The sequence below is a fragment of the Falco rusticolus genome, chromosome 1 (genome assembly GCF_015220075.1).
Source record: "Falco rusticolus isolate bFalRus1 chromosome 1, bFalRus1.pri, whole genome shotgun sequence".
Taxonomy (NCBI): Eukaryota; Metazoa; Chordata; class Aves; order Falconiformes; family Falconidae; genus Falco; species Falco rusticolus.
In genome coordinates, this window is record NC_051187.1 from 125,669,411 (window position 1) to 125,692,893 (window position 23,483).

Consider the following 23,483-nt stretch of genomic DNA (forward strand, 5'->3'; position numbering starts at 1 on the left):
AGTCAATATTTAATAGGTTTTTGCAGTCAGTCCCAGTTTACACAAGGAAAATGTTCCTTTCTCCGCTGCATTTGAAGTAAGAATGGGCAGAGTAAACTTCATGACCGCTCAAGAAAATTGAGGGAACTTGCATTTCAAGGTAGAGTTCCAGACACTATTTCCTAATGCTCACCTCGTGAGGCATACTCACACTGGTCAAAACCTCTCAATTAATATTCTTTCTTATATAAACTGTCTGTATCCAGTCTTTCTTCCGGGCTCAGTCAAAATGGGTCATATTCCTAAAAAAAGGAATGTGTTTTTTCCCTGAAAGGAATTGACTAGGTCAGGTTAAAGTAATTATGTCTGCTGAAGTAAAACACTGAATGCAGGTGCGTTACTAAAGTTAGGGTATGCTACCCTTTGTTGCAAATGCCTGTTTTCTTTTTTGCGGTAATGTTTTGGCTGCCATCATTCTACATTAAAACAATGAGGCAAATATTAGCCAGAGAATTAAGCTCACTAGTCAGACAGCAGAAATCATCAATATTCCAAAATGGTATGTGAAACTCAAACTGATTCTTCTGCTGCCCTTGAGTCCTGTGTTACTGTTCTTCCAAGGCAGTTAGAAATTGATGCATAATTTGGGTTTCTGTGATCATATGTAAGCACTTTAAAAGTACAGAAAATAACAATTCCTGTTACTTGGCTATCAAATACAATGTTTTTCATGATAAGGGATTTTATAACTGGATATTTTTTCAGTAGGTGGTTTATGCAGTGTGTTACAGCAAATTGTGTTTTCAAGTCCACATCTAATTCTACAGGTGCATCAGAAGCTGCAATACTAACCCTTCACTAAGGTTCTCTACCCTTTTTCCACTCATGTGAACAATTAATTTTGACCAGAGATTCTGCAGTAACTCACTTTTTGCATGTGCTTTTATTCCACTAAAAGCTGAATTCCAGGTACGTACAAATTACTTGTTGGTGAGCTTTATATTAAAGTGTTTGGCGGTGGTCATGTTGGTTGGAGGTACGTTTGGTGGTGACGTTTAGCTTCTTTGCTTTAGTAAAAGTGTTTAAGAATACATTTGCAACAAAGGGAGGAGTGATAATAGCAGTGTAAAAGATAGCAGTCTAACTGGTTTATAGTTTGAAACAAGTGCCCAATGCTGAACTCTTACTCAGGGTGGTTTTTAGGTGAAAGTACTTAAATGACAGCAGCTGAATGAAGAAAGTTGCTGATACAGTTTTTTTTAATGACATAGTAGTGCAGCCAAGACAAAAATATGTAACTGTGTTTTACAGTGTTCCAAGTAGAATAATTTTAGCTGCTTTTGTAACAGTAATTCCTTGAGTCAGGAAATCTCAGTTGCTGCCATTCAATTTCAACACTGCAGTTCCCAGGCTGCAAGGGAACATATTTTGTAAAAGGCAAGTTTTAAAAGGAGGCTGATAGATTGTTTAGAAAATAAAAGCTTTGATAACATTTATTTATGGGTTCTTTATTACAATATGACATTTATTGGCAGGTAATTCCATCAATAGTTGTTCACACCTTATTTTGAATTTGAAAAAGCTAATGTCCACAAGAAAGAATCTCTCCCACAGGTAATTAAAAGTGCAAGTTTCAAGAACAAACAAGCAAATAAGTGTCACTCAGTTATAAGTTTAACACTTGACTGTTTTTTACTTCCTGTCTGCTGTTATGTGAATAAAATCCTAGCATTCTACTGTATTATGATAATTGATATAGCAAACAATGGCAAGTTACCTGCAGTGAAAGGTAGAATACATTTTTAAAACAGAAATTGAGTAACACTACATATGCTCATAAATCTGGCCCCTACAGTATTGTAGCTGTGTGCACAGCTGCCTCTGTTATTTTTCCCAGTGGTGTTCTCAGGCACCATTTCTTGATTTGTTTGTGTATTTGCAAAATTTACATTCAGATAATAGCATACTATAGAACAGTGTGCTCAGAACTGGACACTCATATTTCTGCTAACATAGCTGTTACATTATTGCAGTTGTGATCTGGTTGTGTGGTTTTTTTTAAAAAAGTACATTTCTTTCAAAAAAATCATGTTTCCCAGAATTATGGAAGGTATACAATCCTTTTTTTTTTTCATTCCATTTTCCAGAATTTATACGGAAGCATTGATTCCCAGCCTTGCTGTACCAGTTCATGTCACAGGACATTTGGTATAAAATTTATGTTAATTTACAAGAGTAGAGCTACCAATATCAAATTGCTCAAACTCTTCGTTTTACGTTTCTCCCTTGAATTGATGTATTAGCCTTAGAATATTGGTGTGCAGTTTAAATACATAGGTTAAATTTGCAATTAAAGAAGATTTGAAAAAAGATGTTGGCAAGGAATCATATTGCAAATATAGGCTAATTTAAATGCAGTATCATTTTAGACCAAATAGTAAAGTTAGATTTCTCTGAAGGCAGCATGACAGAACAGAAATACGCAGAATACAAGCAAACCCTGTTCTTCTAACCCAACAGTCCAAAGAACAGCGTCGGCATTGAGATTCTCACTAAGGCATAGGTTGTTTGGGTTTTTTGGGGCTGGTTGATGTATACAGTGAACTACAAAGGCATTCCCTTTACAGTGACAAAATCTTGGGTAAGAATTAATAAGCAGTGGATGACTGATCTGTTTCATGGTTGCCTAGAGAGTTAATGTGAACATTTAAGCATACTCAGAATTGCTCATTGTGTAATCCTAATGAAGTCCTTCCTAAACCTTGTAGAAGCATTTCAAAACCCTTAAAAAATAAGTCTGTTAATGCAGTTTATTCAAAAGATGCACTGTTCAGGGAATGTGTTCTGGTTATGAATTCTTGGTCTGCTAGGGATTTTTGAAGGTCGTGCATAGTTGATATTGGATGTATAGTTAATTTTATTTTTTTTTGTCAGTTATCTCAAAATAAATAACGCCTTGAGTGCTGGGATCCTTTTCTTGCTTTCTATTACAGAAAGCATACTATTTTTACAGCTGCAGTTATTATAAAGATACAGACCAAGTAGGTTCTTTGGAAATTGCAGCAAAGTATCAATATATAAGTTGTGAATAACAGTTTTAGTAACAGACTTTCTTGCATTTATTTCATTGCTGCAGCCACAATAAAATGCTACAACATGTACTGTTCTTATTGAACACTGAGTATGTGTTGAAAATACTTGCAATTAGTGGATGAATGGATTGGAAGTAAAAGCAATAGGTGAAACTTAATAGTACCATCCTAATTCATACCAATTGACAACTGGTCACAGATAAGCATATTCCTAGGATTCCAATTCATATAATAAGAAGAAAGTCAACTTCTTATTTATAAGTTTAATACATTGTACTTTAAGTTGAAAAAACAGGACATGAGTTAGACAGATAAAGGATGCAAAAAGACCCATACCACTTGATTATGTGCCCAATTATTTTTTAACAAATTACTAATATGTCAGTATTGTCACACTATTAACCAGGATTTCCCTAAGCAGTGAATAATAGTATGACAGATTGACCTGTGAATGACTGTTCAGCTCTAAGCAAGTCCACACTCTTTTAGAAAAAAACAGCTTCTTATCTCTGTAATAATTCTTGTTTTTCCTAGAGATGAAACAAAACAATAGTCTTTGAAAATCTTGGGTAGTTTGACGTGTTAGTTTTCAGCAGAGTAATTTTGCCATTTTCAATCATGAATTAGATGTGGATTGCTTTCAAACACTGAAAATCATACTTCTTTCCTAAGAGACCTTTGTACTGCATTAATCTCTTGGCCTTTACTGGGGGGAAAGGGGGGAAGGTGGAATTATCTGTCTTAAATCTGAATTTTTCTTCTGTTCAGACCAGAGGGTTAAATCCATAGGAGGAAATTAGACTTAAAAGGAGAGAGACAAGTTATTCACACTCCCTAAAACTGAGTAATAATTGAGGTCCATCGACTATACTATATTTGTAAGGTAATGGAAACTCTGAACTCCCTATCTAATCAATGGCAAAAGGTAGGCACCTCACCAGACAGTGATTTAGAGCAGAGGCCTCATTAGGTCTTTCTCTCCATTAGCCATACAGGGAACAATGCCAGTTCCTGCTACTGGATACCCCGCTGCGTAACTTCAAGCAGTCACCTATTTTCCTTATGCAGTGTAAGGAAAGAGTTATGTCTAAGAACTTGATTCACTTGTACGCTGAGCCAGGCACTGTCTGGAAGTGCTATGGAGTTGCCTAGACGCCTCTTTGCAGTCTGGATTCATAGCAGTGAACCACCTCCTTTGGTTAGGCGTCCAAGTAAAGCAACTTTTTTCAAAAAAAGAGGATGGTGCAGTTTCTTTAAGCTGCTATAGCAATCCATTGATACCTGGATAATCAGTGGTGCATCCCCTAGGAAGTGGAGAGCAATTGATCCTAGAGTTTCTAACTCCTAAGAAAGTATGCCAGAGATTAGAACAGACAGGGTTCTGAAGTGAGACTAACTCTGTCTCTCTTACCAGACTGTTTTTACTTTCTGTAACATACTTTGCTCTTGAACTAGAGAAGTGACTGGCACCAAGGTCATTTAGGTTAGCCTGGAATTATCAAATCTAATTTTAAGCATCTGACTGCTGAACATAGCCACCTCAGACTTTCTATTTTGTAATATAACTATCTCTGGAAGGTTATTCTGATCTTAGGCTATGATCTTGCTGTTAATTGTAACAGGAGCTTTTGAGAGTATGAATTTAATTGTGGCTTATTGGGAGTAAATCTGTGTCTTAATGGTGTAGTTATTAAGTTATGTTATTAAGTATTCGGTATCCATCTACACCCATTATTTTATTTCATTTCATTTTTATTAAGGGAAATGTTTTACTACTAAAGAGATTCCTTCCTGCTCTTTTCTCCATCAGAGCACCTCATAACCCAGTGATAATGGCAGTTCCTTTGGTGGTGGCAGGAGATCAACAGTCCATATGCTGCTCCAAATCAGATCAAGTGCTTTGAACCTAGATGTATTATTCCTTGTGTGACTGGTTTAAGGCAGCAAGAACGAGAATCGCGGAGACCACTACAATATTCTCCTCACCATGTTTCTGTTCAAGAGTTGACCTTGTAAGCATTACAAGAAACTACATCTCTTGGAGCAGACTCCAAAAGCAAGATATGTAGAGATAGTTAGTTGATGCCATCTACATATGATGTATAAAGAAATGGGGATCTTCAAGTCTTGATGTCTGTGCACATCCTAGGGGCAGAAAATTGGCTACAGCAGAAACTTAACTTCCTGGGAACCTAGGTATCTTCAAGGCTAGGTAGCACTGAAGTTGAATGTGGGAAGCCCTGGTTTTTGACTTCTTATGTCTTGGTATCAGACCTCTGAAATGAAACGATTACAAACTAAGTTTTTTTTGTGTGTGTTAGGAAGAAACACTGGAGAAAAAGAAAGATCTGAAAATATATGGATTCCTTCAGAAATGTTCAGCACAGTACACAAATTATGACATTTCAAAGTTCTGTAACTGTATTAAGCAGTACCAAGTTTCTTTCCAAAACTTTATGCCCAAGGGAGAAAACATCTCTTGCAGTTCTTAAATTATAAAGTAATATTGGAGAAGAATTGACTAAGACTCAGCCTAAATTTTGCAATAAAATGTTGGGGAAATAACTGAAAAAAACAAAGCTATTTTATAAATTTGTACTGAAAATTATAGATTCCTTAAAGTTTCTTATTCCCTTCCCAGTTAAATCCTCTGCTTTCTTTTAGATACTCAGATCCCTCGGCATATATACTTCTACCCATTCACAATAGCGTAATCTAATTTAGTCATAGTTTAACTTCGTTTGGACCAACAAATTTGGCAGCGATGTGCAACTGCCTCAGGGTGGGAACAGCAGATCTTCCTGAAGCTGGATATTCATAGGATAAGTACAGACAACCTTCTTAGCAACTTATGAACAGTGCTCGTAACTTTACTGCATCTTGAGACACAGTTCAGTGCCAGTAGTTTTCCTTGTTTTGTTGATGGATATTGGCTCCTCCCAAATGAAGTAAAAGTTACTGTGTTTGGCTGGAGGAGAAAAGAAAACGTTTCTTTAACATTTAAACATTTAAAACTTGTAGTAGTTTATTCAAAGGGTAAAGCCTTGAAGACGTTTAAGAAAAAAGTGTCCAGCAGTACCTCTAGGCTATGTACACACTAAAATAGATGAAAGGAAAAAGGAGAAAATTGCTGTCTGGAGAGGAGCAGAAACAGGCTTTGCAGCCTTCTTGCCCATACTGCATTTATACATACAGTGTTCTGAGGTGTATTCTCTTATCCTGGATGTTCTACATTTAAGCATTGCACCTCAAGGAAAAATAAAAGGATTTAGGAGAAGATGATCTTGGAATGAAGAATTTACTGGTTTTCCTTCAGGTTAAGATGTTGTACTTTAATGCTGTCCTGAAAAACATTAGGATGATATTTGTTTAAAAGCAGAGGTAATATTGTAAGATCCATGAAGCTGTAATAACAGACCAAAATAAGTGAGGTCTGCTGGACAAAATGCAATGAGGGTCATAGTAAAAATCATCCTAAGAGATGCAGCCGGTTTTTACCCCTCTGTTACGCAAACAGTATGATTCCTAGTACCTTGCTGCAAGCCTTTATCAGCTGCATATGTATATTCAGCACTCTATTTTAATTAGCCTGAAGATTCAAGGCTTAGAAGGAATAGCAGGGGTCTCTAATTATCTTCACAAACTAGTGATCTGCCCAGAAAATGAGGAATGAATAAGCATTAAGCAGTCAGAGGCCAGTATTCAATCACAGACAGAAGCAGGAAGAGTGGAAGATAAAGTAATGCAATTTTCACTGACTTGTCTGCGCCTTGAAAATTAATAAAATAATCCTTCTTTAGTAAAACACACCAATTCTAGATATAGGGGTTTTTGTTTTATTTTTATCAGTAATGCTGGATTAGGTATTTTAGGACATTTTTTTTTTTTTCATGTCTGTGCCGCATTTCTGATATTTTTATTTTAAATTATTTGTTTAGGCATCAGTAGCTTTCTTGAAGGACTTATGAAAAAACTGTTTTCCAAGCATTGTTTATAATTTTTCAGTCCAAGTTCCAGGGAAGTAAAGACTATTCTTTCCTTCCCTTGATAAAGATTTCTGACATTGGGATTTAAATCATTGCTATTCACAAACTGGCCTTGACAAAAAAAGGCTGAGGATTATCTCTTTAGCAACTTTTGAATCGAAGCTGCATTATTGATATGAAGCTAAAAAGGCTTTGCAGTTCTTTATATAATTTAAAAGCAACTGTTATTATGGAAATTTTTTGGAACAGCTGTTGTATTGGAAGAAAGGTTACACTCTTCTCTACTAGTAATCCCTTTAAATCTCTGACATGATTCATAGCTCCTCAAACAATGCTGGTAAATTAAACAAAACTGGATGTCTTCCATACATATATTTATTACTTGCATCCCTATCAGCAAGTCATGTAAGAATGCAACAACAGAACTCAAATTGGCTAGTGAAAGTAATTTGAATGTCCCTTTTTATGAACTTTATTTCTATTTTCATTTTCTAAAATACTTATTTTGCCCAAAAGTCATGTCTGGCTTCCTGTCTGGTCCAAAGAGCTTACTATTGCTATTTTATTCTTGAACCTCAGTCAAGGGTAACAGATTGGAAGGAAAGGATAGATCTTGTTGAGTTTGGTAAAGGCTAGAGACAGTTTTGAAGCAGGATAAAAAGCTTTAGCTCTTTATGAATTTTTGCCTTTCCTTGTGGAGAGTAGAAAAAGATTTTTCCTCCTGGCTGGAAGGAAGCAGCGTATCGTTACTGCAGCTGAGGTTTTCATTTCATTCCTGGCTTTCAAGCCAGAGAGAGCTTTGGAAAGGAAAAAAGGACCAGCCAAGATTGTTCCCCAAGGGGTAAGAAGTAGTAGGGAGCAGAAGGAAGCAAAAAAAGGAAACAAATGTGGACCACAAAGACAGGACTTGGTGAATGACTTGCTGGGCTTCAGATGTGTGGATGTAGTCTATTTTGTAGACTTGAGGGAATTCAGAAACAAAGAAGGCTGGGCTTGTATAGAAGAAAGAAAATGTTCCTTTTTTAAAGTCCAGCTGCTGGTGTGGAATAATCCCGTGCTACAAATGTTGGGCTAGGGACTAACTGCGGAGGGGAAGCGCTGCGGAATGGACCTGCGGGTGTCACGTTGGTTAAATGGAAAATGGGCCAGCAATGCACCCTTAGGCAACCGCGGCTAACGGTGCTCCGTGCTGCTTCAGATGATATACAGCCATAAGGTCGAGGGATACGATTATTTCTGTTTGGTTAGCACCCGTGAAGCCACATCCAGACTCCTGTGTGTAGGTTTGGGTTCCTCAGCACAGGAAGATGTTGGCAAACTAGAGAGAGTGCAGCCGAGTTCCGCTGGTATGTTTAGGGGGCTGGAGCACATGATGGACAGCAAGAAACTGAGAGAGTGGTGCTTGCTTAGAAGAGAAGGGCAAGGCTTTCTGGCCTCTGATTGCTGTCTTCACCTGCTTAAGAAAAGGGGAAGTCGTTAAGGATGCAGAAGCTTTTCTCAGAGGCACACAGCAGAAGGACAAGAGGCAATGCAACACATAAAGGAAATGTTTACCATATAAGAAAAAAAAAATCATGAAAAGAGATTAAGCACAGGAGTAGGTTGTCTAGGATGTATGTGAAATCTCCGCACTTGGAGAATACTTTTGGGAAAAGCCCTGTGAAACCTGATCTCACTTTGAGTAATGCCTTGCTTTGAGTGGGACATGGGATTAGGTTAACACAAGTCTCTTCCAATCTGCTTGTTTCTGTGAGTCTAAGATCCACACTGCTCAATCACCCAGATTTCTCTCCCTGTGTTTTTAAATACTGTGTGAAATTCTTCATGTTACTTAAACAAGTTTTGAATTGTATTTTGCATATGCTGCAGCCCTTATTTATTTTTTCCCCTTCTGATAATGAAATACCATATCTAAGAGGTGTTGGCAGAGGACTGTCGGTAAAGGGTTGCTGGTTAAACTGCTCTAGTAGTAGGAAGTGGGCTTCTGTGCAGTAGAGTTTCTCATGATTTGTGAAGTGGGGAGAATGTTGCTTTGGCAGCAGTATTATTTGGCAGGGTATGACCTAATAGAAGCTGATGAGGAAGATATTTGACAGGAGTACTGGAAAGTTCAAAAAAGGACAAAACCTTGGGTTTGGATGCACTTTTTAAGTTTGAGTTGGCAACACTGCAGTACTATAAATGATTTATTCCTTTTGCCTTTGGATATTTTGAACTCTCTATACTGTGCTTTAACCTTTGCCTTCGGTTCCCTCATGCAGACTTAATGACAATTTTCATGCAGACTTTCATGATAATTTTGTATTAATAAAGCGTGGCCCACCACAGGCTGAGGAAGGTTGTAGAGAAAGTAGCTGTGAACTGGGCCTGTTCTACTACCCATGTTAAGTCAGATCAAAGGGAAAGAGAAGCTGAGTAAAACAGTGAATAAAAGTGTCAGTGCTGTAACGGGTTTTAGACACTAGAGTAACTAGGGGAAGATTAATGTTGGTTACTACTAAGTAGAATCTGGTGAGGAAAAAATAAAACTGAAAGAACTTCACAAAACAAACCAAAGACGGCCTCTAACTGGACTTCAGAAGCACACTGGATGAAGATTTATAGGATTTATATCTACAAACAGCATGAATAATATTGGAATCATGAAAGTATGTAGTAAGAAGCTGCCCAAAGACATAACCAACTACAGTAGACTTCGGTTTAACTAGACTCCTCTCTTGAAAAGTAGATCCCCTGGACTCTTTTTGTAATAGTGGGAAGCTTCCGCTATGGCTGACAAGAGATTATATAAATTACTTACACAAATAAAATAAAAACTGTTGAAACTCACAGTGACCACTAAATGTCTTATATTTGTTTTTTCAAAGTGAGAAGACCTTGCTTTGGCCATCTGTAGAATGATTTACCAGAAAGGAAAACTACATTAACAAGCTATGACAGAAAAAGGGATGCAAACGACTAAACAAGAGTTGGTGATACCATGTAGGTAAGAACAACATCACCTAGATCATTATCTGGGGGGGAAATCATCTTGAGAATCCTCCATCTGTAGAAATCTGTCCAAAGTAACTTAAATACAGTTCAGCTGCTGCTAAATAGATTTTGCCCTCAAAGATGCTGAGGAAGTTGACATCTCATAAATCACTTTCAGCCTAATCATCTCTATTTTGGGAGCACTTTAAGAAAAATAGGTTACTTTCTTCTAGGAGTTGAAGTTTTGAGGTTTTGGTTTTGGTTCTAAACTGAGAGTTTATATTTCTCTATCTCGGTTAATTCAGTAAGGGTTCTTTTCAAAAGTAGGTGATTGCTTCTGTGAGTTGTCTGTCATCTAGAGCATTTACAGTGATCTGGTTGCTGAACTGTCTCTCAGGTGTCAGGGACCAAAAGGTTTAGAGTTCTTCTGTAGAACCTTGTCAGTACTCTTTGTATTCTGGCTTGCAGTAAGAAGCAAACAAAGTCAGTGAAGTTTTTCAGTGATTGATGTAATATGTTCCCTGTGGTTAACACAGCCAGGCAGGTGGGCAGCCTCCTTTTACATCAGCTGTATCATCCAAACAATCTCCAAACAAAGGGTATGATGAATTATGTTGTGAGGAGAAGTGTCTGCCAAGGCACCCTGGGATTAGTATTAGAACTAGTCTTATTTAACATCTTCATTAATGATCTGGAAGAGGGAGTAAGCAGACCATTAATTACATTGACAGATATTACACAGAAATAATTCTAAGATCCTAGCTAGACGAGGAAGAAAGGCAGACTAAAAACAAAGACGGGTATTATGAAAATAAGAGTAACTTGGGAAAACATTTTCTCTTTGTCCACAGCCACATCTGGGTCATTTTACATTGTGACTGCATTTATGTTTGTATCATCTGCACATTTTAACACAGTTTATTTTACAATTGAACACTCAGCAGCTTGAGAGAAGTAACAGTTACATAAGACACAGGTTTTCCTTGGGTTTAGCGGGGATAAGGTAGCAGAAACAGTATGTTTTGGTTTCTTACTCGATGAAAAGAGTGCACTACAGCATATCTTTAGACAAAGTTTAAGTGATCCTCTCTAGCTGTCACTGTCAGTATACCTTTTGCCAATAGTATTCTTTGACCATTCCTAAAACACTGAAGTGAACAGGGCTAAGAGTAGCACTTGATAGACCCTTCTACAGACACCCCAACTTGATACTTGTAACTTTACTTTTTTAGATCTGTCAGGTGGTTTAATTTACTTTATATTTTTACACGTAGCTTTTAATCAGAATTGCATGTAGTCTAATAATGGCACAGAACTTGTTTGGTTATAAGATTTTCTAGAAATAATGTGTTTTTAAAATTAACTTTTCTTTAATTTCTTACTGAATTAATGTTGTGTCAGCGGTTTCATGATTTTGATAGAGTTTCATATCAATCTATCCATGCTGCAATTGCCACTGTAGTCTAGTTTCCCTTTTAAAATTTATTTTTAAAAGAAAAAGGAAAGGCATTATTTGTTATTTGCCAATTTTATACAAGGTCTTGTAAAGTACACAAAAGAATAGCTATGATCAGCAGCTCTAAAAATCAGGCACAGACAATCAAAACCCACAGAGTACAAATCTGCTTGATTTTTCAGAAGTTGTGAATGTATTTCATGTGTAATGTTCTGTACGGACTGTGTAAAATGGAGCGTGTTCCCTACCTGTGTCAGTGCGACAGAGCTGTACAGCCACAGTAAAGTGGGCTGCATGCATTCCCCTTGGAAAAGTCAGTTGTTTCTGTAAATCGTGGATAAATCCGCACAGCATGGGTTAAGTTGGAAATAAGCAGCATATCTGTAGGACACAATATTGCAGTTCTTGTGGTGCTTGGAAATCTACTTCAGTTCTGCTTGCAAGCAAAGGAAGCCGGCTCCTGATACAGCAGCGCTCTCAGGAGGAAGCTGGCAATATAGCAGAATCCGGGTAAGCGAAAAACTAGGAAAGTATTGCTGCAAGTGCATCTGTCAAACCAAGGGATGCAGGAGGAAATGAGGTGGTGACAGGCTGGGGAGAAAGAGAGATAGCATAATATGAAGTGAGTTAATGATGCCAGCAATTTTTAGCAGTTGAGAAGGTAAGGGCTGCAAAGACAAGGTGGCACTCTATGATTTATGTGCAAGAAGTAGGCAAGGTGATATTTTTTGAAGTGTATGTTTTAAGCTGGTAGGCTAAGTTCAGATGTTTAATTTCACTGTTGTTCAGGATATAATTATAAAAACTGTGTTGCTGGAATTACCAGGTTATTCAGTGATTTGCTGTCTCTTGTGTTCCAGTCCAAATGAGATTACTTCCATTAAGGATTTTTTTTATAGAGAATCAAAGGTTTTATTTTTCTTATGCCAGTCACATGCCAAAAATGTCCATTGATATCAATTGAATTATTACTCCTGACGTACCATATTAAAAGTAAAAAAAAAAAAAAACTGAATTAAAAATACTTATTATAAAGATTTAATTTTTTTCAGGAAGTAATTTGTCCTGGCCCAAGGTGCCAGTTATTTTCATCCCACCGTAAGAAACTTTAACATGTGCTGGACAGCAAAAATAAATCATGCCATTCCAGGTACCTGAGTTATTATTCATACTAACAGGATGAATACTACAGGAAATGAAAAGGAACAGAAAAATTGTGTTGTGGTATTTTCTTTATGAAAATCAGTGAAAATTGAAGAGGTATAAACACTTGACAAAAAGCTGCAATATCTCTCTAAATATTTTCTAATAATGTGAAAAATCAAGGGGCTTCTCACATTTCCTTGGCAAGAATTTCTTTTCACTGTCTGTTCACTACAGTTTGTTTCAAAGTATTTCTTTGCAAAAATTAGTGTACTTCATTGGTGTTATATGTGCAATGTATGTTTTGTGAGCTGAGAAAGTATTGTTGGGATCAAGCATATGTTATAGGTATGGAATATTATTAACATGACCTAGATTTGAAGAGTTCTAAAAATAAATTAAAGAAGATGAAACAAATAGATCTAGGTATTGTGTTAAAACAATGTTCATTTGACCATCTGCATTTCCAGGCTTATCTAGTATTTCAAACTAATATTTTCTTCCTAATCACAGCCCTAGGTATAAGCTGCTAAAGTTCTCGCCTTAGGTGGTGACTTCTTACTCTGGAATGATTTTGATATCTCTTCTTGAAAGGTGCCTAAACAATGTAAAATGTTGAAACTTATAAAATAAAATAATAAATAATACATTTTTAAATAATAAATAACAGCTGTCAAAGGAATCTTGTTGAAGTAAGTTTGGAGTAAATAATAAATATTCTTGGAGAACACGTTTGAGGTTTTCAAAAAGTAAGCATGTGGTCAGGTCATCTTGTAGCACAGTAGTCACTAGTCCCTGTTAAGACAGTAGCTTTTAAAATTGCAAACAAAATGGGATGTGCATTCATCAGTGTGTGACTGATGTGCTGACAGAACCCTAATTATGTCATGAATACAAGAATGCTATAATACGACTTCACCATAAGGGTCTCAAGGCCATAAATATATTTTACCAGCTGGTGTGTGGAAGGAAAACTTATTGCAAGAATTTGTTTTTTATGGGACTACCCAAAGAGGTGTTGATCACTGAATCAAGTCATGAATTCTCAAGATCGTGGTAATCGGAGAATGCTAAGTATCTATTTGGTGTAGGAAACATCTGCTAAAGATTTTCTCCTGACTCTTATCAGTAGTTGGCAAGTCTCATTGCTTTAGCAATGTTTTCATTATGGCTGTGTCTATAAAATGGCATAATAGGTTTTGTACTACTGGTCTTTTCTGTATTCTCAGTCTAAACTAATAACAGGTATTGTAATTCCAGCTTCTTGTTAGAAGTTAGAACAATAGATAAAAAATAATTTAGTGCTTCTCTTCTGCATAGTCCTATACTGGAATTTTCAATTTCTGTGCCAATATAAATCACTGAGTATTAAAATAGCCTGTATCTAATCGATGAGCTACGCATCTAGCTCTGCTTTTAAATTAAGGCCTAGTCACTTTGAAAATGAAAAAATAACTATGTCCTTTACTGTGTTAGTTTAGAAGTAGATGTACTATTACATGTACTCCCTTTTTTTTATTCTGTACGCAGAAAAGACCAGTTTCCCAACGAGCATCTAGTAAGAACTTGATAATCACACCTACATTAATCTTAGAAAGGAAAGCTACAGAAGTAAAGTAGGCTAGCCTGTCACAGGAATTGGTTTGCCAAGCTAAACAAATAGTATATTTATCTGTTATTTTAAAGGGATTGACAATGGCCAGCATCAGATACTCCAGTAGAGTTGAAACAAGTGATGCAGTGAGGGCATCTGTTTGGGGGGGAAAAAAATAAGAAAAAAAAAAATCAAAAGAAAGATTCTTCAGTTAGGCTGAAATTACCTTTTTCGTTGGCTGATACCTCTTTAAAAGTATCAGTGCTAGAAAACTCAGCCTTAAGAACTTTAATGCATTGGTAATTTATTTTTTTTTTTGTGATGAATTTGAGGTCACATTACCTTTAGGCCATTTTAAAGCTGTGTACAGTTTTCCACACAAGCCTCATGTGCAAAGGAGATGCTTTATGGTAAAGCCTGTAAAGCATGTCCTACTGACCGGGGCGCTTGGGCTGTGCCAGTCTTCTGAACGAGGGCTGGACACATGTGTGTACACACTTCATTTTCTTTGTAAGGAACTATGCATTTTCATCAAACAAAAGGAAGAGAGTCATGTGCAGATGCCGGTGCACAAAATATCTAGCCACCATGCTTCTGTTTCATCGAACCTGAGCAATGTTTGAAGTACTTTTTGGTGTTTGGAACAGTTGTGCATTATAGACCATGCACCACAACATTAATTTTGCCTGTCGAAGATACCACTTTCTCTTATCCATTCTCTATTTACAAATCTTCACCAGAATAATATACACAGCAGAACTGAATGAAAAAACACCCCAGATGTACTCATCTTTATTAGAAAAGAAACAGGGTTGAAGTGAGAGGGGGATCTTGACTAAAAGATACATGATAAAAATGAATCAGAATTTGAGTTGTGGGGCATGATCTGTTTTGTGTAACAGCTGTGCTAATGGTGAAGCTTGAATAAAAGGATATATAGTATTACTTTGCTTCCATTTCCTTGCTTTTTTTTTTTTTGTAACATCTGATATATCTAACAATAATTGTTTCACATCTATGAAAATGTATTTTAGCATTCTGTCTACTGTAACAATGTGTTCATTAAATGTATGTTTTTTCTGTTTGCAGCTATCACATCATTATATTGTGGTAGAGAGTGCAACATATTAATTATGTGTTTTATAATAATATTCTCTTAACTTTGAGCCTGTCGTCTTTTAATTTTCTTGAATGGATCCTTGCTCTTGCATTATAAAAGAGGATAAATAGGTGTTCACATTTACCTCTTCAGATTCAATTTAGATTCATTGCATTTCAGAAATTTTGAGCAGTAGCAAATAATTTTATCTACTCTGAAAGTTTCAGAGAAATTAATTTAAAATATATGCATGTGTATGCATTCTTGTCTTCCCTACAGCTTATCCTATTTTAGGAGCATGATTAGACCTCCAGTTGACCTGGACTGTATGTAACTCCCTGATAGTTCGTCGGGTTTTGTCCCTGTTCTCTAATAGGCACCATCCTCCGTTCCTCAGTAATTCTTTTTTATGCATTGGACTTCAGCAAACAAATACCTACTTTTGACTACATAAGGAGTATAATCATCTTTATTTGTATGCTGCGTTGTCTTTAATAGCCTGTTTCTCTAGAATGACTTTAATCTGACTTTGCTTCTCTGAAAAGAAACCCTGTATTGAACACACTCAGCATCTTAGCACAAGAAAGTTCAGTACAGTTACACAGTGCTTGTCTTAGTTAATAACTGTACTAAAATCAGTATTCCTAAGGGAGTGAAGAGTAGCTTCATATCTACCATGTAAGGTTTTGTTGCTCCTGCAAGTAAATTGCAGCTGAAAGGTCACTGATGCATGCAATGGACTTGGCAAGTACAAGTAGTTATCTGTGTGTAGTCGTGCCTGAATTCTTATAGGTGAGAAAATTACTTAGCTAAGCACTCATGCTTTTTCTGTGGTGCCAGATGTACAAGTGGAGAAGGATTAGTGTTAACATGGGAACCCTAACTGTACCATTAAAGAAATATCAACTGCTGTGAAATATCTGAAGAAATCGTTCCAAATCTGAGTTAAAATAACTCTGGTAGAGGGAGGGAGTGACAAGGCTGTAGAAATTATCAATATTATAGAAAATGACAAAAACTTCAAAAAAACCCAAGAGGCAGACAGACAGTGGCAGGTGTCATCTTTGAATCCGAGTACTTTTATAGTCATCTGACTCGGGAATGTCTCCCGTTTATTACTGTCAAAGAGAGGATGAAACAGCTTAGCTTCAAGGCAATACCTAAGCCCTTTACATCTAACTCCAAGCACCTGGCTCTCTTCAGAAAGAAAAGCCATTCATCTGTCAGTCTGCAGCCTGAAACTGGCAGTTCCCAGGCACTGTTTGCCAGGTACGATCACGTCAGTTGGCACAAGACATTAGGCTCACTGTTAAACCATCTCAGAGTTCTAGGGAAGAGCTAAGTTCCCTAGTTTTATGAGCTAGTACTTGGGATGAATTTCTTTACATGCTGAGGTTAATGTTGCAGAAAGATTGGTAGCAAAGAACATAATAGCGAGGTGGTTGTAATGGTTGCAGTCTTCTAGAATCTGTCAAAGTCCATAGCAGAAGATGTTCCTTAAGACAATTATGATTTGTTTGGTGTGAATCCAATTGGTACCGAATGTTCATCAGTAGATTCCCAGGTTATGCAGAGATGCACTAAGATAGATAATGCTAGAAAAACAGGAAAGCTTTTCTAGCTAGACAAGCTAGAGTGAGGGTTTCACTGAATACAATTTTACTGTGCATTAGAACCGACCAAAGTATGTAAATGAAGAGTTACCACATCTCCGTATCTCAGGTGAGGTACAGTAATTAACAGCTGAGAAGTGGCTATCTCCAGCTGAGCTGTAACAGAATATTCACAGATTATTAGCTTTTCTGAAACCATTCTGAGAGTGTTGTTTACAGTGTTTAACAGTACCTAACCTGTTAAAAAAAAAGCTTCAATTTGTTGTCCACGGAGTACTTAATGCAGCATAGCTAGACTCATAAAATTAGCTCAGAAAAGGTAAAAAGGGGTCAAATATATTGTTTGCAATAAATCGATCCCAAGCATACCTCCTTTGACTTTATTAGGTGTACACTAGGGATGAACTTGGCTCAGTCTTTCTCTGGTTAATACCAACTTCCAGTTGCTGATGCCATTATTAAGTTAATTGTTTGGATCATCAATCTGTGTCAACAAAGCTTTCAGAGCGGTTGATGAGATTTCAGGCATCAAGCTGTGAGGCATTAAAAAATGATGAATTTACATCCAGGTAAAACAATGCCCTTCAGCTATAATAATGAATCACTACTTTGTTTACAAATGGGTATTCATCATGAGACATGGCATGCACAGACATTTTTGAAGGGGAAAGGCATTAGTACAGTAAATGATCTTTGCGACTAAAGCTGAATATGCAGCAAAGTGAAAAAAGAGAGCATGTCAAATTATCTTTTCAGAAAGGAATTATGAATGCAAATTCACACTGGTGTTGCCTGACCACTATTTAAATACTAACAAAAGATACAGTTCAGTACTCAGATGTCCTTTTTCAGTAGAGACTAATCAACACAATATACTTCTAAAAGTTTTATTATTGGATAGAAATTCTCAGTATACACTTTTATATCCTGGACTAAATACTTAACCTTTTACTCAAAATGAAACGCTACTTCCTCTAACAGACGGCAGGTGCCAGTGGTCAACCTCACACCATTCTGGCAGCCAAGGAACGTTCAGCTTTGTTGGCTGTCCCAACCCGTGCTGCTCCTGCCCTTAGTTGGGAAGATTGATACAATTTTGTTGGGCCCGTCAGCCCAAATAGCTGTGTGATCACATCACAGGTAACGTTAGTGTAATTAATCTCACAAAGACAGTGAAGATACTACTGCACAGGCCCAAGCAGCCAGAAAACGTGCACAGAATTGCCAGAGGTCTGATACTGAGATTGCCAGCAGATTACTAATACTGGGCAGATTATAGTTATCAGAAGTATGCCCACCTGTCTTGTAATCATACCCGGATCATGCCTTACAACTCTATCTTTGGAATCTAATTAGTGTTACAACTCCAGAGTCATCAGTACTGTCCAGAGAATTATCTTCCTTGCACGTTTCTTGTCTGGAAAACCCACAGCGTTGGCATTTTACAGTGGGTTATTCAGATGAGTAGTTATTGAAATTCAGTACTGGGAAAACATCTACACAAAGAGTTCCACAAAGCTAGAGTATAAACCAGAGACACATGAATACCTCAGCAATAAACTGCTGTGAAGATCTGGATAAGACATTTGTTAGGTCTAAAAGGACCAAGCCTCTCACAATCTGTTGTACTGGAGAGGAATATGCTGTACAAAACGCAAGCACGGCAAAAGTCTCTAAGTAAATGATACAGGCTGGTTACCGTCATTCTTACGATTACATCCTGACTCCTGAAGCAGTGTTCTTGGGATACCCTGTGTCTGAAAGTCCTTGGAGTAGTGGAGTATCTCTTCAGCAATTAGGTTGAAATTGTCTCAGCAGCACAGGTTGACAAGAAAACAGTGTCCTGGTCAAAGTGACACATTTTGATGGAAGTTTTGGTGTAGAGGCAATAAGTATTTCCGGGAGATAACCAGTGCTTCTGAAGTTAAGGAAAAATTGTTCTTTCCTTAGGGTATGAGGAAGGAATTTGTGAGGCTAGTGCACTACCAGCAATCATCGTTCTCCTTTCTCTGTGCAAAATGCTTGTCAGCCTAGTCACGGAGGAGAAGGGGAGGAAACCTCAAAATAAACAGTGAGACTTCCATACTGTTAACATCTTAGTTACCTTTAACATTAATCACATCATTCCTAGGGCTTCTTAAATTTAAAATGGAACCGACACAAATGTCAAGACAGAAGGTAATTTTCTACCTTAAATTTGAAATGTGCTGGCATAAGTTTTGGTTCTGAAAGGAAACGATGGGATGGCTTTGTCTTATTTAGAAATTGCAATGAAACTCAGAATTTTATACAGCTTCAAGGCAGTAAGTAATATCTACAGCGACTATATGTTAACAGCACTCGCTACCATCATGCATTATTGATTCTTTTTCATAAGAAAGGCTTTTTTTTCCCCCTTAGCTGCGGAGCTGTCTGCCAACATTCTGTGAAAAATTACAAATAGCTCTAGGAATTGTTTACATTAAGCAGGACTATCCTTGCAAAGATAGGCTGGAAAAGTTGTAACAGTTCCCATTTCTACAATGCATCACTGAAGAATCACCTTTGTGTTCAGGATTTTAATTTACAAACACAAATGATTGCAGTTCATTTGGCTGAAGCAATTACTGTTTGTCTGCCTGGCATTTTCTTGAAGATTATTGCTTCTGCAGCAGGAGGAACCACAGATGAAACAAATTCTGAACAACTGCCGTTTACTAGCCAGGATATTAAAGTAACCCTAAGCAGCATCAGTATGATTTGGTATGGTGATTTGGGTGAGATAGTGAACCATCTGTGATGGTTCAGGAGTTGTTTCCGCTGTCAGAGCAGAAGCTTTCAACAGAGGCAGGGAAGACGGCCGAGAATGGTAAATTCTACTGTAATCTGACTGTAGCAATAATAATGAGCCTCCTTAGTAGTCTGGTTTAACTTACTTTCAAGCAGAAGTGTTTGTGTGTCAGAAGCTAGGCATGCTTTGTGCGAAATTCTAACTATGGACCTTCAAAGGGCCTTTACTATCAACCCATTTAATATAGCAATCTTACATTTTTTTATCCTGCAATTATTCTCTGTAATTTTGCTGAAAAAAAGTTTCAGTCTAATGCTGAGAACTTTGATTTTTTTGAATCATTTTCTCTATTTGTTATATGCATCATTCATGTTCACATCCACAGTAAGACTTATAAAATACAAACCAAATGTATCTGTAAAACAGTACAACAAAGTAATGCACCCGGAGTTACACAGAGGGAGCTCCTGCTTCGTTTTTCCAATGCAGTAATACAATAAATATTTCTGGGCAATGACACATTTTTGAGTCAGGATAAAGATTATTATAAGCTAAAGCAATAGCACCCAAAAATATTGTGGCATTTGCTGGCTTTCTCATTTATCTGATACAAAATATTTCATTTTCCTTAAAATGCAGATGTTTTCAGCTGCTGCTTGTTCCGTATACAGAAGTTAAAAGTATAAACTCTGTGTGGCATTGAATCTTCGTGATCACCCATTGCTCAAAGAAGATATTTCTCATTCTAGGGTGTATAAAATAAGGACGGTAACCCTACAAAATTATCTGTAGTAGAATTAATACTTGTCTTTAACCTTGTGTAGTTTGGTTCCTCCCTTTATCTTGGATTTGTAACTATGTATTTGGTTCCCATCATTGTTAACCTATTATTTAATCTGCAGACGCAGTTCAGAACCTTTCTTCTGTTCAGTGTGCTTGTTGTGTTTCAACTTTCCTTTTCCTGGAGTTGTTTGCTTTTCAGAGAATGTTTGAAGTCTAGCTGCTAAACAAACACTAGAAAGAATGAGGTTTCCTTCCATGTTACTTATATGGGAACTTTAAAATTCATTTTTATCACAGATATGTAAAAGCTTTTTTTTTTTTTTTTGTAGGGAATCTGAGAGGGGAACATGCTTCATAAGCCTTTAGGGTGGCAAACAGTTCTGTGCAAGGAAAAGAGAAGCTTGAACCAGAATCTTAGACTGCATGTACTAACAAAACAAATACTCTTATGGGTGTGATTTTCTAAAAGTGGCTGGCCTGTCTTGTACCAATTTTCTACCCGGCATTATATTCATCATATACTTGTTTACAGTCCACCAGCTAGACAGAGAAGCATTTTTAGAAGATGTTAGTTACACAAGTTTTTTAAGAAAATGACACCTGCCAAATACAGCATAGCTTTTGAAATAATACTGTATATTATCTACAAGCTTTCACATTCTTTACAATTCAATGTGCTGGGGGGTTTTGTTTGTTTATGTTGTGGTCGTTTTGGGTTTTTTTATAAACTAGAATATTTTATGAACTGGCTGACGCAATCATGAAGGGCTAAATAAGCTGGCTGCCCAGGCAGGATGCTGTGGTAAGTTCTGCTAGCAGTTTTGAGGTGCAAGTACCTAATGTTCTCTTACATCACCATTCTCCCCATCTGAATTATTCCAATAAATCTGTAGAGCATGAAGGTTTTAAAACACATTTAGAATAAAGTAAGATAATTTCAGTAAGGTCAATGAATTTCTTATTTATAGAGGTGAAAGTCTGCTGCAAAATCTTTTGAAATACTTTAGAGAGCAGAATTTTTTGTCATGTTAATGGTTTTAAAACTCCACTACATGTTTACCTAAGTCTACAGTGAAGGTGTCTGCACTTGCATATCTCTTTAAAATATTACATGAGTCTGCAAATAGGTGTTTACTGTAATAGAATCTGAAGCTTTAACTCATCCAGCAGCATCAGTAAAGCAGAATCAGTGGTAGGAGTCGATGCTGTTGAAGATCAAGTGCTGTTCACTGATTGCTGATCCCTGAAGAGGCTCCTTTTGATGTTGCTTGTCTGAGAAAGCATCTTCATCTTTTGGGAACAAGAGCCCAGTATTTCTGGGCCACCTAATTTTGGAGTATCCCAGGACAGGAAGACAGGTTTGCCTCATACAGTTCCTTGTTTGGGGTTTTTTTGAGGACTGTGGTAAACTGTGGCCCTTGGAAAGCAATTCTTTGGAGCTGGTTATAAGGGCCTGTTCTTTGTAAGCTCTGAGGAAGGATGTGTTGGCTTGGGAAACAGTAAAACATATTGCTGGCTTTTAACAAGAATAAAATGCGTGTCTCCTGACTCAGTCCCCAAATTCTACTGCTCTCCACTTCTTACATAAACTAAAGAAGGATTTCTTCCTGCTTCTTCCTTGCAGGCGGCCTGCTCTGTACCCCTGTGGTGTTAAGCTCTGTAGAGTCCAGATTAGGGTTATAGATTCTCTTTAAGGCAAAGGCTTATACAACCTGTCAGGTGGTGAAGATACTGCACATGAAGCATTCTGACGTGGCTCACCTCTGCAGGACATGGGTCAGCTTGGGATGGGGACAGGAAACACTGTCCTGTCTGATGTAGGTGTTCCAGCAGGCCAGCCCTGTGAAGACAGATGCAGGGCACTGCCTCATGAAGGGAAAAAAGAATGATAATTTGAGCTGCTCTTGCATAATAGCAAGTTAATAAAGTCACATGAGAATATTGTCACTATGCTTGGATTTAGTGAACTTAACTCTAAGACTTTGTAAAATGTTATTTTCCATGCTGAATTTAATTTTCATTGATGTATATTTTGTAAATTGACACAACTCCTACGGTTAGTAAAAAATGTAAATATGTGTAAACAAAACTAAAAGTAGGCGCATATTCATAAAAGATATTATAAAAATAATCTTTTACATACCCAGTGCCCTAACACTTGCTTATTCAAAACTGAACAATGACTGGAATCCATCCAGATGCAGACAAATGCTAAATACTGCCAGTATACTGCCAGTATAAAACCACTCTCTCTTGGTAGTACTCAGTGTCCCTGTGGGAATAGTGACTCGTACATTGCCATCCATAATAGCTGCTTTCCCAGGAGCAGAGGGGAAGAGAATGTTTGTACAACCAACTTTGGTAAGTTGAATTGCTTTTTCTTCATATTTTATTTTGGTTTAGTGGCAATCAATGTACTCGGAGAGGGTACTCTCTTGCTAACTGAGGTTTCGGAGGCAGAGGCAGAAGAATCAGTCAGAGAAAGTGTTAACTCTCTACTCATTTGTTACACTACCTTATTTTTTAGTTTGCTCTTTATATTGTCCTTTCTGTTCTGCATTGAGTTTCTCATCATTCATTTGATTTTGCTGTAACTTACAACTCTTTGTCAATTTATTTAGAATATCATTTCACAGCTCAGTTTGAATTTGGTGCTTTTGAGCACTAAAATATGAGCTCTTACAACAACTGCCCAAGAGCTGAGATTATATATGGGAGACAAAGATTTTCCCCATCTCAAGCAAGGCCTACAAGACAAAAATACCTCCATGGTTCTTAGCAGAGGAGGATGTTTCCGACAGCAATTGTCTGATTCAGACAAATTCTTAAATAAGGATAAGCAACATAACTCATTAAATCAGTAGTCTTCCCCTTTGACACAAGTTCCACATACTCTCCAGAGTTTATGACCATGGGAAAGGAAGTAAAAATGTTCCTAGACTTTTATGCGTCAGACAGGCAGAATCTGAGCTATTCCAGAGGAGCCTTATCTTCC

General features: G+C 37.2%; 1 long non-coding RNA gene across 1 annotated transcript in view; it reads left to right on the forward strand.

Annotated features, from left to right (window-relative positions):
• The first annotated feature begins 46 nt into the window (after nt 1–46).
• LOC119153239 overlaps nt 47–23,483 on the forward strand; it is a 74,504-nt gene continuing 51,067 nt past the window's right edge. Inside the window, exons 1-3 of the long non-coding RNA XR_005106094.1 lie at nt 47–139; nt 807–948; nt 9,925–10,043. This is a non-coding gene — a long non-coding RNA (uncharacterized LOC119153239). The remainder of the gene's footprint in view (nt 140–806; nt 949–9,924; nt 10,044–23,483) is intronic.